Genomic DNA, 16,852 nt, shown 5'->3' with positions numbered 1-16,852 from the left:
AGCTCTGTATATCACAAAATGTATGAATTATGTCTAATGCTTTCTTTCAAGTGAATGATCATGTGTTATTTTCTTTGTACAATTAATATGGTATATGACATTAATTTATGTACGTTGAATCACCTTTGCAATTCTGGAAAAAATCCCATGTTGCTCATCATGTATAATTCCTTTTAGTATGTTGCTACATTTGTTTTACAAGTACTTTATTAAGGTTTTGGCATTTATATTCATAAGGTATACTGACCTACATAGGATCTGACTTCGTATCTGTCTGACATTGGTTATCATGGAAATTTTGTCTCATAAAATGAGTTTAAAGATGTTCCCTCAATTGCATGTTCTGAGAGAGGTTGACATGTAGTATTAATTCTTCCTTAACGTCTGAAAGAATGAACCAGTGAAACCATCCAGTACTGAGCTTCACTTTATTGCCAATTTTTAAAAATTTCCTGAGGTGAAATTCATGTAACTTAAAAATAGTAAGTCTAAGGTGAACACTTTGGTGGCATTTAGCACATTCACATAATTTAGTAGCAAAATGTTTTCATCACTACAAAGTAAAACCCTATAGTCATTAAGCAGTTTCTCCATATTCCCTCTCTTCCTGACTCCTGGCATCAACGAATCAAAATTCTCTCTCAAAGGAATTTTATATATATAATCATACAACATATGACCTTTTGTGTCTGGTTTCATTTCCTTAGCATAATGCTTTGTGGGTTCATCCAAATTTAGCATGGATCAGTACTTTATGACTTTTACAGCTGAATAATATTCCATTGTAGGTATATACCAAAATTTCATTCTTTCTTTGGACATCTGCACTGCATCCCACAGCAGCTGAACCATTTTAAATACCGGCTATGTGGACAGGATTCAATTTATGTACATTCTTGCCAACACTTATTCTTTTAGATGTCTTTAAAATTACAAACACAAGTGGATGTAAAATTATCTTGTAGTTCTGCTTTTACTTCATCTATGTCAAATAATATGAAGCATCTTTTATGTGCTTTTTGTCCATTTTTACATTTGCCTTGAAGAAATGTCTTCTCAAGTTTTTGCTCATTTTTTAATTGGGTTTTCTACTTGTTGCTGACATGTAAGAGTATTTTTTTAAAAATACATAATATATTCATGATACTAAGCCCATATTAGGCACAAGCTTTGTATTTTCTCACCTTCTGCATGTTGCCTTTTTCCTCCTTGGTAATGTCCTATGATGCACAAAAGTACTGAATTTTAATAAAATTGAATGTATTTATTCTTTCTTTTTTTGGCTTATGCTTTAGATATCACATCTAGGATTCCACTGCCAAATCCAAGTTTATGAAGATTTATTCCTATGCTTTCTAATAAGTTATAGAGATTTAGTTCTTAACTGCTGATGCACAGTGAGTTAGTTTTGTATATGGTACATCTTCATTCCTCTGAGTGTGGAAATACATTTTTGTCCAAGCACCGTTTGTTGGTAGGGGTCCAGCTTCATTTCTCTGCACGTGGAAATACAGTTGTCCAACCATCATTTGTTTAAGGGACTGTTCATTCCTCTAAATAATCTTGGAAACCTTATCGACTGGGTGTAGATGTATAGTTAATTTCTGAAAACTCAGTATTATTCTGTTGGTCTATATGTATATACTTTGGCCAGTACTGTGTCATTTTTGATTAACGCAGTTATGCAGTAAGTTTTGAAATCAGAAGTCTCCTGACCTTGTTGTTTTTCAAGATTGATTTGGTAACTCAAAACCTTAGCAATTTCATATGAATTTGATGACTAGTTTTTCCATTTCAGCATAAAAGGCTGTTCAGATTTTGAAAGGAACTGCATTGAATTTGTCAATCACTATGAGCTGTACTGACATCTTAAGAACATTGTATTATAATATATTTACACAGAACACCTTTCAGTCTATTTACATGTTCCTTAATTTATTGCAGCAAAGTTCTGCAGTTTTCACTGAACAAACACTTCAACTCCCAGGTTAAATTTATTCCTGGGAATTTTATTCCATTAGATGCTACTGTATATAGATTTTTAAATTTCCTTTTCAGACTTTAGCTATAGAAATACAACTAATTTTCTGTGCTGATTGTTTACCTTTGCTGATTATGTTGTTATCACTAGAAACTTCTGGGGAATTCCTTTGACTACATAAACGTTCATATAGAAGTTTAGAAAGAGATTTAATCCTTACTTTCCAATTACTATGCCTACCATTCCTTTGACCTGCCTAGCTGCTGCAGTTACAATATCCATTACAATATATAATAGCAAAGGTGAAATCAGTCATGTTTGTCTTGTTGATGATCTTAGGAGAAAAGCATTCAGTCTTTTGACATTGATATTACCTATGTGTTTCACATAAATGCTATTTATCATGTTCAGCAAGTTCCTGTGTATTCCTAATTCACTGTTTTTTGTTTTTCTTTTCTGAAATAAAGTTTTGTTAGATTTTGTCAAACTCTCGCTCTGTTCTGAGAGGATTTTTCAAATGAGGGTTTATTTTCTTCATTATATTATTGTGCTGTATATTATCCATGTATTACTAGCAATAATTTCACTTATTTATGATGTATAATCCTGATAATATGCTGTTGGATTATTTTTTTGTGGAATTTTTGGGAAAACTTTAATAATCTATCTTCCAAGACATACTGGTAATGAATTAGCTCTTCTTCAGATGGTTTTATTTGGCTTTGGTGTAAGAGTAATGTTGAACATATTATTTTTGAAAGAATTTGAGTGGTTACTATCAACTCTTAATATTTGGAAGAGTGTACCAGTACAGGTATATGATGGAGGTCTTTGTTGACAAGTTTTATATTTTTTGTTACATGCTCAATATCTTTATTGCTATAAATCTTTTCAGATTTTCCAAAACTAACTGAATTTTTTATTTTATTGAAGTACAGTTGATTTACAATATTGTGTTAGTTTCAGGTGCACACCACAGTGATTCATTTATACATATATTTAATTTATTTATATATAATTTATATAATTACATATATTTATATATAATTTTTATTAATATATAATATATACTTATATATGATTAATTTATATATATATATATAATTTATATAATTACAAACATATGTAATTTTCCATGATAGGTTTTTACAAGATCTTGAATATAGTTCCCTGTGCTATACAGTAAAATGTTGTTTGTGGGGGAGTGTACAGCTCAGTGGTAGAGTGTGCACAAGGTCCTGGTTCAATCCCCAATACTTCCATTTAAAAAAAAAAAAAAACCTAATTACCTTCCCCTCCAAAAAAAACCATGTTGTTTACCTATTTTATGTATAGTAGTTTGCATCTGTTAATCTCATAGTTCTAATTTATGCCTCCCCACTCCCTTTTCACTTTGGCAACTGTAAGATTTTCTATGTCTGTGAGCCTGTTTCTGTTTTGTATATATATTAATTTGTATTATTTTTTAGATTCCACATGTTAAGTGATATCATACAGTATTTGTCTTTGTCTAACTTACTTCATTAAGTATATTTTCTAGGTCCATTCATGTTTCTGCAAACAGCAATATTTCGTTTTTTATGGCTAAGTATATATATCTATATATATCTATATCTATATCTATATCTATCTATCTATCTATCTATCTATCTATCTATCTATCTATCTATCTATATATATATATATATCTCACGTCTTCTTAGGTCAAGCATCTGTTGATGGGCACATGGGTTGTTTCCACTTATTGGCTATTATAAATAAGGTTGCTTTTGAACATTGGGTGCATGTATCTTTTGGAATTAGTTTTCTCTTTTCCAAATATGGACCCACAAGTGGGATTGCTGGATCAAATGATAGCTCTATTTTTACTTTTATAAGGAAACTCCATACTGTTTTCCATAGAGGCCACACCAATTTACATTCCCACCAGCAGTGCAGGAGGGTAACCTTTTCTTCGCACCCTCTCCAGCATTTACTATTTGTAGACTTTTTGATGACAGCCATTCTGACCTGTGTGAGGCGATACCTCACTGTGGTTTTGATTTGCATTTCTCTAATAATTAGCAATGTTAAGCATCTTTTCATGTGCCTGTTGGCCAACCATCCATATGTCTTCCTTGGAGAAAAGTCTACTTAGGGTTTCTGCTGATTCTGATTGGGCTGGTTGTTATTTTTAATATTCAACTGTATAAGCTGTTTGTATATTTTGGATATTAACCCTCTGTTGGTTGAGCTCTGCAAATATTTTCTCCCATTCAGTAGGCTGTCTTTTCATTTTGCCGATGGCTTCCTTTGCTGTGCAAAACTTTTAAGTTTGATTAAGTTCCATTTATTTATTTTTGCTTTTATTTCCTTTGCCTCAGGAGACTGGTCTAAGAAAATATGGCTACAATTTATGTCAGTGAATGTTTCGTCTATGTTCTCCTCTAGGAATTTTATGGTGTTGTGTCTTATATTTACATCTGTAAATCATTTTTAGTTTGTTTTTGTATATGGTGTGAGGAAGTGTTCTAATTTCAATGGCTTACACATGCACATATCCAACTTTGCCAACATCACTTATTTAAGACTGTCTTTTCTCCACTGTATATTCTGAGCTCCTTTGTCATAGATTAATTCACCACAGGTGTGAAGGTTTATTTCTCGGCTCTCTATTCTGTTCCATTGTTCTATATGTCTGATTTTGTGTCAAAACCACATTGTTCTGATTACTGAAGCTTTGTAGTATAGTCTGAAGTCTGGAAGGGTTAGGCCTCCAGTTCTTTATCCTCAGGATTGCTTTGGCAACTCTGAGTCTTCTGTGGTTCCATATAAATTTTAGAATTATTTGTTCTAGTTTGGTGGAAAATATCAGATATTTTGATAGGGACTGCATTAAGTCTGTAAATTGCTTTGGGTAGTATGTCTATTTTAACAATATTAATTTTTCCAAGTGAAGAAGTTGGAATATCCTCCCATTATCTTGAATCATCTTCAAATTCTTTCATAAATATTTTACAGTTTTCATATTATAGGCCTTTCACTTCCCTGGTTAAGCTTATTTCTAGGTTTTTTATTTCTTTTTTTTAAATGGGATTTTAAATGGGATTGTTTTTGTTACCTTCTCTGATATTTCATTGTTAGTGTAAAGAAATGCAACACATTTCTGTATATTAAACTTATATCCTGCTATCTTGCTGAATTCATTTATTGTAATAGTTTTTGCATGGGGACTTTCGGGTTCTCTATATAGAGTATCATATCATGTGTAGATAGTAAGTTTTACCTCTTCCCCTCTAACTTAGATACATTTTATTTCTTTTCTGATTGCTATAGCTTGAACTTTTAATACTATGTTGAACAGAACTGGTGAGAGTGGGCATCTTTGTTCCTGAATTTAGCATGAAGGCTTTCAGCTTTTCACCACTGAGTATTATGTTAGCTGTGAGTTTGTTTTCTTTATTATGTTGAGATATGTTCCCTCTATACACATTTTGATGAGAGTTTTTAACATGAATGGATGTTGAATCTTGTCCAATGCTTTTTCTGTGTCTTTTCCTTTTGTTGATGTGGTGTATCACACTGATTGATTTGTGTATTTCAACCATCCCTGCAACCAGGAATAAATCCAACTTGATTATGGTGTATGATCCTTTTTATTATGTATTGCTAGGATTGTTTCCTAATATTTTGTTGAGGATTTGTGCACCCATATTCATCAAATATATTGGCCTGTGGTTTCCTTTTCTGTATCTCTTTGTCTGGTTTTGGTATCAGAGTGATGGTATCTTCATAGAGTAACTTTGGGAGTGTTCCCTCCTCTTCAATTTTTTTGGAATAGTATTGAGAATGACAGGTATATGTTCTTTGTATATTTTGTAGAACTCCACAGTGAAGATGTCTGGTCCTGGACTTCTGTTTTCAGGGAGTTTTTTTTTTTTTTTTTTAATTACATATTCTATATCACTTCTAGTGCTCTGTTTGTTCCAATTACTTGTTTCTTCTTGACTCAGTTTTGGTAGGCTGTATATTCCTAAAAACTTACTAATTTCTCCTACGTTGTCCAATTTGTTGGCATATATCTGTTGACACTATTATGATTTTTATTTATATTTCTGTGGTATCAGTTTTTATTTCTCCTCTTTCATTTATTATTTTATTTGGGTCCTCTCCTTTTCCTTCTTGGTGGGCCTGACTAGAGGTTTGTCAATTCTATCTATCTTTTCAACCATCTTGTTTTATTGATATTTTCTATTTTTTAATCTCCATTTTTATTTATTTTCTCTCTGATCTATATTATATGCTTCCTTCAGCAGGGTTTTGTTTGTTCTTTTTCTAATTTTTTTAGGTGGTATAGGTTAGATTATTCATTTGAGACTTTCCGTTTCTTGAGGAAGGCCTGTATTCCTAGAAATTTCCTTCCTAGAACTCTTTTTGCTGCATTCTGTCAATTTTATAAGGCTGTGTTTTCATTTTCATTTGTCTCAAGTTATTTTCTGGTTTCTTTTTGGATTTCATTGTTTACTCATTGGCTTTTTAGTAGCATGTTGTTTAGCCTCTATGTGTTCATTCTCTTCCCTTTTTACCTTCTGTGGTTCATTTCAAGTTTCATACCATTGTAATCAGAAAATATGCTTGATATAACTGCTATACTCTTAAATTTGTTGAGGCTTGTTTTGTGACCTAGTATGTGATCGATTCCAGAGAACATTCTATGCACACTTGAAAAAAATTTGTTCTCTGTTTTTTGGATGTAATGTCCTGTAGATATCATTTAAGTCCAACTAGTCCATTGTGTCATTTATGATCTCTGTTGCCTTACTGATTTGCTCTCTGGATGATCTGTCCATTGATGTCAGAGTGTTAGAGTCTCCCACTATTATTGTATTCCTGTAATTTTCTCCATTTTTATCGGCTACTATTTGTTTTATATACTTAGGCACTCCTATATTGGGTGCACATATGTTGAAGAGTGTAAAACACTCTTCCTGTATCGATCCTTTTATCATTATATAATGTCCTTCTTTTTACTTTCCTCATCACCTTTGTTTTAAAGTCTATTTTGTCTGATATGAGTATTGCTATCCCCACTGTCTTGTTTCCATTTGCATGAGGTATCTTTTTCTATCCCCTTACTTTCAATCTATGTGTATATTTCACCCTGAAGTGAGTCTCTTATAGGCAGTACATTGTAGGTTCTTGTTTTTAATCCAATCAGCCTCTGTATGTCTTTTGATCAGAGCATTTATTCCACTGATATTTAAAATAATTATTTATAGGTATGTACTTATTGCCATTTTAAAGTTTTCCAGGTTTTTTTTTTTTAATAGTTCCTCTTTGCTCACTTCTTTTTGCTTTTCCTTTTGTGGTTTGATGGATTTCTTTCATTACAGTATGCTTGAGTTCCTTTCTTTTTGGTTTTTATAAATCTACTGTATGTTTTTGATACCCGGTTATCCTGGATTTCAAATATGTTGACCCATAACTGTATCTATTTGCTCCAAACTGATGTCATACAAATTCAAACACATCCCCAAATAGCTACATCTTTATACTCCCCCTTCCATATTTGTGATATTGATGTCCTATTTTACATATTCATTATCCATATGCTTATCCTTAGTGTTTATTGTAGTTATAGTCACTTTTACATTTTTAGTTTCTTAAATATACATACTAGCTTATTTAAGTGATCTTCAATCCTTTTATATATTTTCCTTTCCTATTATTATTTTCCCTTACCAGTAGATTCTTCCTTCTTTTCTATTTAGACAAGAGCTTCCAATATTTCTTTCAGGGTAGGTTTAGTATTGCTGAATTCTTTTAGCTTTTGCTTGCCTGAGAAATTCTTTATTTCTCTTTCTATTCTAAATAATAATCTTGCTGGGTAGATTATTCGAGATTGCAGGTTTTTATCTTTGAAGACTTTGAATATATCATGTCATTCCATTTTGGCCTGCAGCATTTCTACAGAAAAATCAGCTGATAGCCATATGTGGGTTCTCTTGTAACTGACTCTATTTTTCTCTTGCTGTTCCTAGAGTCCTCTCCTCATCTTCAACTTTTGCCATTTTAATTATAAGTCTTTGAAGGGTCTGTTTGTGTTCATTTTGTTTGGGACCCTCTGTGCTTCTTGCACATGGATATGTTTCCTTCTTTAGGTTTGGTAAGTTTTCAGACATAATTTTTTTCAAATACATTCATTTCCCTTTTCTCTCTCTTCTCCTTCTGGAACGCCTATCATGCATAGGTTGGCATACTTTACATTATCCCATAGATATCATATGTTGCTTTCAATTTTTTTTTTTTTCATTTGTCTGTCTGCTAATTAGGTGATTTCCATTATTCTATCTTCCAGATCACTTATTCGTTCTTTTGTGTCATTTAGTCTGCTATTCCTCCTTTTAGATTGGTTTTTATCCTGGCAATTGAATTGCCTAATTTTGATTGGTTCTTATGGAACTCTCAAAAAATATATCTTGATCTACTTCAGGTAACACACAGGTAGCTTACATTTCACATTTCATTTGTTATTCTTTCTCCTCCTGTATCTGGATAACATCAATTGTTCTATCATCAAGTTCACTCATTAGTGATTCTGCCTGCTCAAATCTGATATTGAATATACTATGTAGTGAATTTCCTATTCAGTTATTTTAATTTAAATCACCAGCATTTCTAGCTGATTCCTTTTTATAACTTTTTATTGATAATCTCATTTTGTTTGTCCATCATTATCTTGGTTTCCTTTAATTATTTGTCCATGGTTTCCTTTATCACTAAGCAAATTTAGTACAGCTCATTTCAAGTATTTGTGTAGTAAACCCTCTGGGATTCAATGGACATGACTGCTAAATTTTTTCTTTGAATGGGCCATACTTCCATCTTTCTTTGAATGATGACTATTGACTACTATTGTTTGGTAACAATGGAAATTACCTTGGAAATTCTCTCCAGGGTTTGTTGGTTTTGATTATTGAAGGCTACATTTGTCTGTTTAGTGACATTTCTAAACTATTACTGCAAATACAATTATTTGTTCTGTGCGGTCATTTAAGCTTGTTTTCATTGAATGTTTAGACCAAGACATCCTTGAAAATTAGGAGTAAAAAGAATACATAAAAACTAAATTTCTCCCAATCTTTGTGAATTGTTTCTGTGCAGGGGTATTCCTTGATGCTTACCAAGTTAAAATTCTGCATTATTTAGATTTTTTTCTTATTGGCTAACCAGAGGAATGAAGTTAACTTCTTAGATTTATAACAAACAAGTTTGAATTAATATTGATTTAGCTCCAGTATTATACAAAACAATGCTGCTGTTCAGCTGTGTCCCATACCCTTTGTTATATTATAAATTACAATATAAAAATGTGACAACAGTCATAATTCTTTTGATTTTTTCTTTTAAATCACATAAGGACTAATTATATAAAAAACAGTAAAATATTGCCTTTTATGTTTAACAATAGTTATTTTTTATTGTGGCATAGTTGATTTATAATATTATATAAGTTTCAGGTGTACAACATAGCAATTCACAATTTTTAAAGGTCATACTCCATGTATAGTTATTATGAAATACTGGCTGTATTCCCAGTGCTGAACATTATATCCTTGTAGCTTACTTATTTTATACATAGTAGTTTATTTCTCTTAGTTCCCTACACCTATCATGCTCCTCCTCACTTCCCTCTACCCACTGGTAATCACTAGTTTGTTCTATATATCAGTGAATCTGTTTCTTTTTTGTTATAATCACTAGTTTATTTTTTGGACTCCACATATAAGTGATATCATACAGTATTTGCCTTTCTTTCTCTGACTTATTTCACTAAACATATAAGCCTCCAAGTTCATCCATGTTGTTGTAAATGGCAAAATTTCATTCTTTTATAGCTGAGTAGTATTCCATTGTGTTCATTCACGTGTTGATGGACTCTGAGGTTGCTTCCATATCCTGGCTACTATAAATAATGCTATGAACACTGGGGTGCAAGTACCTCTTCTAATCATAGTTTTCATATTCTTGGGATATATATACCCAGGAGTGGATTTGCTGGAATATATGGTAGTTTAAAATGATTTGTTCTAACTTATTTAGTAACTTGTTATTTCTGTAATGAGACAGATTTTTGGTGTTCTCTACTCTCCCATACCCATTGACATTAATCTGCAGCTTGTTTTTGTAAATAAATTTTTATTAGGACATAGCCATATCAATTAATTTACATGTTTTCCCTGACAGTAGAGTTCAATAGTGTGACAGAGACCATATGGTCCACAAAGTTTAATAAGATATTTACTATATGGCACATTAAAGAAATATGTTGTTGGCCCCTGTATTAAGACATTATTGAAGAAGAATGAAAAAGCTGGAAGATTTAAACTACAAAATATAAACTATTATACGGCAATAAAAATTAGGACAGTGTGGTATAGAGGAAGAAAACAGCTGGGGATAACCACTTGTCCCAACATTATCTGTATTTTAAAATTTATGTAAGACAAAATGTATATATTCTGTGTTCCACTGTATTATTTTAAAAATGCATTGATTCACTTACATACCAACAAACATCAGGAAACAACAGTTCCATAACCAAAAAAATTACTTCTTTGTTCCCTCATTTCACACTTAACCTCAGGAAAACATCAATTTCTTCTGTTATGAATACTTTGCATTTACCAAATCATCTGTGTCAGAATTTTCAGTATGGATTCTTTCACATAAAAATATCCACTTGAGATTCATATATATTGTTAATTGTATCAATAGTTCACTATGCTTCATTGCTGATTAGTAGTATATTAAAGGGATGTAGTACATTTTATTGATCCAATACCTCGTTGGGGGTCATTCAAGTTCTTTCCAGCTTGCACTGACCCAAAAAAGCTGCTATGCTGTGATGGTACACAATGTTAATGAATAGTTCTATAAGAGAACACAGGTTATTATTTCAATTTGGATAAATACCTATGAGAGCAACTGCTTGGCTATACAACAGATGTATGTTTAATTTATATATATGTATATATAAAAATATACAAAAACCCTGGAAAACCTCTTTTACAAAGTACCTGTTCCATTTGACAAACAATGCATAAGCCTTCCATTTATTCTATATTTTTAGCAGCGCTTGGAAATGCTGAGGTTTTTTATTCAGTCATTCTAGTAGAGATTTATTGATATCACAGTGATTTATAATTGGCATTTCCTTATGACAAGTGATGCTAAGTATTTTTCCATTTGCTTATATATCACTTTATCTTTAATGAAAATATCTACTTCCATCTTTAGCACACTTATTTAATTGTGATATAATTCATATACAATAAAACTCAACTTTTTAACTCCTCACTTATCACTCCTAGCCTCTGAAAACTACTATTTTATGTCTTTATACATTTTCATATTGTAGACATTTCACATAAACAAATCATACAATAAGGGGCATTTTAGGTCTGGCTTCTGTCACTTACACATTTTCAAATTCAACCATGTTGTATGCTGTATGAGTACTTCATTCTTTTTATTATACTTTATTTCACTTTCTTGACAGTATCTCTTCAAGGACAAAAGTTGTTATTGTATTTTGTCTTTGACTGCTTGTGCTTTAGACGTAATATCAAATCCAATGTCATGAAGATGTGCAACTATGTTTGTAGAGTTTTGCAATTTTAGTTCTTAAATTTAGGTCTTTGATTCATATCGTATTCATCTTTGCAAAATGTGAAGTCGCTGGACCAACTTTATTCATTTGTATAGGGATATCCACTTGCCGCAGCATTATTTGTTGAAAAGATTATTTCTTACTGCACTGTTTTGACACCTTTGTCAGGAATGATTAATCATATGTATGTGAGTATATTTGTAGACTTTCCATGTCTATTCTTCCATATGCCTATATAATCTATATGTCTATCCTTATAAATTTACAATGAGGTTTTAATTATTTGATCCCCATACTAAGCTTTAAAATCAGGAAATGTGAGTTCTCCATTGCTGTACTTTTTTTTTCTCAAAATTACTTTGCCTATTCTGTATCCATATTTGCATGTAAATTTTAGACTCAGCTTGCCAACTTCTACAAAATGCCTGCTAGGTTATTGATAAATATTCCTCTAAATCTCTAGATCAATTTGGGGACTACTGTCAATTGTATTCATTTCCTACAGCTGCTTAGCAGCCAACAACTGGAAAGCTTAATACAAGAAAAATTAGTTCTTCCACAGTTCTGGAGACCAGAAGTCTGAAATCAAGTTGCCAGCTTATCATAAATGAAATTAACTATCTCACAGTTCTAGAGGATAGAAGTCTGAAATCAAAGTATTCATAGAATCATGTTTCCTCTGAAGATTCTAGGAGAGAATATCTAAGATTCTGTTGTGGCTATCAATCATTAGTGCTCCTGTTCTTGTAGTCACATCACATCAATCTCTGCCTTTATAATTACACACCATTTTTCCTGTGTATCTCTGTCTCTGTGTGCCCTTTCTTCTTCCCTTATAGGGACATGAATTATATTGGATTAAAAGCCCAATCTCTCCAATATAATCTCAGATTAACTTAACATCTGCAAAGCCCTTATTTCCAAGTAAGGACAAATTCATAGGAACCAGAGGTTAGGATGTTAACATCTTTTAGAGGTATATAATTCAACCAATGATACCATCTTAACATTACTAATTCTTCCAATCCATGAACATGAAGTATCTTTCAATTTATTCATTTCTTGAATTTCTTGAATGTGACTTTTCTGGTTTTCAGTATAAAAGTCTTACACTTCTTTTCTTCAGTTTATGCCTAAACATCTTATTCTTTTTGATGCTATTATAAATGAAATTTTATTTATTCAGATTGTTCATCGCTACTATAGAGAAATATAACTCATTTTTCTAAAATTTTCTTATATCTTGCAATCATTCTGAAATCATGCATTAGGTCTAATTATGTTGTATGAGTTACCTAGGATTTTCTATACACAAGATTATTTCATCTGTGAATACAGTTTATGTTCATTTCCAATCTAGATGCAATTCTCTTGCTTAATTGACCTGGATAAAATGTCTACTATAATGTCAAAGAGAAGTATTAAGAGTAGACATTCATGCCTTTTTCCTGAACTCTGGGGGAAAGTACTCAGTCATTAACTATGTTAGCTCCAAGTTATTCCTAGATACACATTATCTGGTTGGGAAAGTTACTTTCTATTCCTAGTTTGTGAAATGTTTTTAATATGAACAGGAATTGGATATTGCTAAATGCTTTAATCTCTCTGAAAGAGATTATAGAGTATTGACATAGTTCTTTCCTTAAATGTCTTTATAATTTACCAGTGAACCCATTTGGGCCTAGCACTTTGTTTTGGAAAGTTATTAAATATTGATTCAATTTCCTTCATAGATATAGGCCTAGTAAGATTGTCTATTTTTATTGTGTAAGTTTTAGCAAATTGTGTCTTTTAAGAAATTGGTCCATTTCATTTAGATTATCAAATGTGTGGGCATAGACTTGTTTACAGTATTCCTTTATTATCATTGCAATGTGCATAGAATCTGTAGTGATGTCCCACCTTTCATTTCTGTTATGAATAATTTGTGTCCTCCAATGGAATACTACTCTGCCATTAAAAAGAATAAAATAATGCCATTTGCAGCAACATGGTTGGACCTAGAGATCATCATTCTAAATGAAGGAAGTCAGAAAGAGAAAGAAAAATACATGGTATCACTCATATGTGGAATCTTAAAAAAAAGGGGGGGGAGGGACACTATGAATTCATCTAGAAAACATAAATAGACTCATAGACTTAGTAAACAATTTAATGGTTACTGGGGAAAGTGGGTGGGAAGGGATAATTTTGGGATTTTGAGATTTACAAATGTTAGCCACTATACATAAAAATAGATTTTAAAAAGTCTTCTGTATAGTACAGGGAACTATGTTCAATATCTTATAATAACCTCTAATGGAAAAAAATACATAAATGAATATATGCATGTATATGCATGACTGGGATACTGTGCTGTACACCAGAGACTAACACATTGTAACTGACTGTATTTCAATTTAAAAAAATAATATTTTAAAACATAATAATGATTTTGTGACCTCTTTTTTTTTTTCTTAGCCTGGCTAGAGACTTATAAATTTTATGGCTCTTTCGAAAGAATCAACTTTTGGAAGGGGAGGATATAGTTCAGTGGTATAGCGCATGCTTAGCATGCACAAGGTCCTGGATTCAATTCTCAGTACCTCCATTAAGAAATTAAAAATAAAATAAAAATAAAATAAATTTAGAAACATAATTACCTCCCTTCCCCCTCATAAAATCCTACATTAAAAAGAATCAAATTTTGGATTCATTTATTTTCTGTATTTCTTGTTTTCAATTCCATTAATTTCTGCTCTAATTGTTATTATTTCTCTTCTTCTGCTTACTTTGAAATAATTTGCTTTTTTCTAAGGTAGAAACTTAGATTATTGCTCTTAATTATTTCTTATTTTCTAAATATCACATTCAGTGCTGTAAATTTTCCTCTGAGCACTGCTTTCATTACATTCCACAAATTTTGATAAGTAGTGTTTTCATTTTCATTTAAAAATATTTTAAAATTTCTCTTGATGTAGCTTTTTAAAATACATGTTTTATTTAGAGGTGAGTTTTTAATCTCAACATATTTGAGATTTTCCAGATGTTTCTATTAATTGATTTCTAATATCACTCCATTATCATCTGAGAGCATATATTGTATGATTCTATCTTTTTAAATGTGTTTAGGTGTGTTTAATGACCCAAAATGTTTTCCATTTTGGTGACTGTTACATGTCAGCTTAAGAAAAATGTGTATTATTACTGTTGTTGAATGAAGTAGTCTACAGATGTTCACTAAATAGCCCAGCTGACTGATGGTGGTGTTGAGTTCAAGTTATGTCCTTACTGATTTTCTGCCTGTTGGATCTGTCTATTTCTGAAAGAGAAGTGTTGAAATCTCCAACTAATAGATGGATTCATCTATTTTTCTTTGTAATCTGAATAGGTTTTGCTTCAAATAGTTAGATCTTCTGTTGGTAAGCGCACACACGTTAAGGACTGTTATGTATTCTTGGAGAATCGACCCCTTTATTATTGTAATGCCCTTCTTTATCTCTGACAACTTCCACTGCTTTCAAATCTGCTTAATGTGAAATTAATAAAGCTATTCCTGATCTTTTTTCACTAGTGTTAACATGGTATATTTTTTCCATACATTCACTTTTATCTTTTTATTTAAAACACATTTTTTTCATAGGAAGTATATTGTTGGGTCTTGTTTTCTGACCTACTTTGAACACTCCCAAATTTGTGCAATTAAACCATTGATGTTCAAAGTGATTACTGATACAGTCCGATTAATATCTACCATATTTGCTCCTGTTTTCTATTTGTTGTACTTTTTTCTCTGTTCCTATTTTTATCTTCCAATTTTTTTCTGCCTTTTGTGGTTTTAATGGACCAATTTATATGATTCCATTTTCTCCTCTTATATCAGTTATACTTCTTTTGTAACTTCTTTTTAGTGCTTTCTACAGTTTGGAATACCTATTTAGAGTTAATCCAAGTCTGCTTTCAAATAACACTATACCACTTTCCAGTACTGTGAGTACCTTATAGTAACAAAATAACCCCAACTCCTCCCTCCCATATCTTGTATCACTTATATGTAAGTATACATAAGTACATACATATATGTATATGATATACCTAAGTATACATAATTGAATACATTATTATTTTTTTCACAAACTATTACCTGTTAGATAAATTAAGAATAAGAAAAGTTTTTATTCACCAACACTCATTCCTTCTTCAATGCTCTTCATTACTTTATGTAGATCTGAATTTCTAACCTTTACATTTTCCTTCTCTCTAAACGCTTCTTTTAACACTTCTCTCAAGGCAGGTCTACTGGCAAAAATACAGATCCAAGGAGCACTGGTGATTTTTCAATCTGTTCAGCTTTTTACTTATTTTTAGGATGGAGTTGGCAACCTCCAAGCTTCTTACATATGGATCTAGAAATCTCACTTCTTTTAAAGTCTACCAATGACTGGTCACTGAATATCAGTTATTCAGTTTATGTGCAAAAGCATGTTGCCTCATTGTCTTCGAGTGATAAACCCATATGACATCTTTCAAAATACACAATCAAAAAGGGAAAATGGCCAAAGAAAATAAAAGTGCATTAATAGAAGTGATAACACCGGATGGGAAATTTGAATTTAATGTAGATGTAGTTTATACATGGCTGACCATGGGAATGTTGACACTATCATCATTTGAGACCTCTAGATATGCACCTGTAGGAACTTCCCAGTATAAATAAGAACAGTGATTTTGCTGAAAAGGATGAAGATGTCCCACAGGGAGTGACACACCAACAAAAAAGTTTTTATTAAAGACACTTTGAGAAATATTTCATAACATTGAAAGCTTTAAGGATGAAATGTTGGAAGGAAATCTGTGGGAGCCCATGATTGGGTTAACAAATTGTACAGACCCCAGCCGCCTGTCACCTTTAAGAAGAACAAATGTGCTTAGTAACTGCTTTGCAAGCAGGCGCCTGTGCATCTGCACTCCTGTCTCCTTGCCGTAAAAAGCAGAAACAATGCCTTGCTTGCATAGTTGAGGTTTTAGATAGCACTCTGCTCGTTGCAAAGCAACGACCCAGGCCCTCAGCTATAAACGCTGGGAGTGCCTGCTGTTAGACAGTCTGTTACCCCCAAAACAAGGAACTGGCTGGTCCGAGTGCAGTGGTGTTTACAATTAATTGATCACAGCAAGGCACCGTCTCTGCTTTTTACGGCAAGGAGACAGGAGTGTGGATGCACAGGCACCTGCTTGCAAAG

At 32.1% G+C, this 16,852-nt stretch overlaps 1 long non-coding RNA gene across 1 annotated transcript in view; it reads right to left on the bottom strand.

The window, feature by feature from the left end:
• LOC123612011 (uncharacterized) overlaps positions 1-16,852 on the bottom strand; it is a 76,771-nt gene that overhangs the window by 6,649 nt on the left and 53,270 nt on the right. The gene's annotated exons all lie outside the window — the stretch shown is intronic.

This window comes from Camelus bactrianus, chromosome X, assembly GCF_048773025.1.
Source record: "Camelus bactrianus isolate YW-2024 breed Bactrian camel chromosome X, ASM4877302v1, whole genome shotgun sequence".
Taxonomy (NCBI): domain Eukaryota; kingdom Metazoa; phylum Chordata; class Mammalia; order Artiodactyla; family Camelidae; genus Camelus; species Camelus bactrianus.
This window is presented reverse-complemented; position numbering and strand designations above follow the sequence as displayed.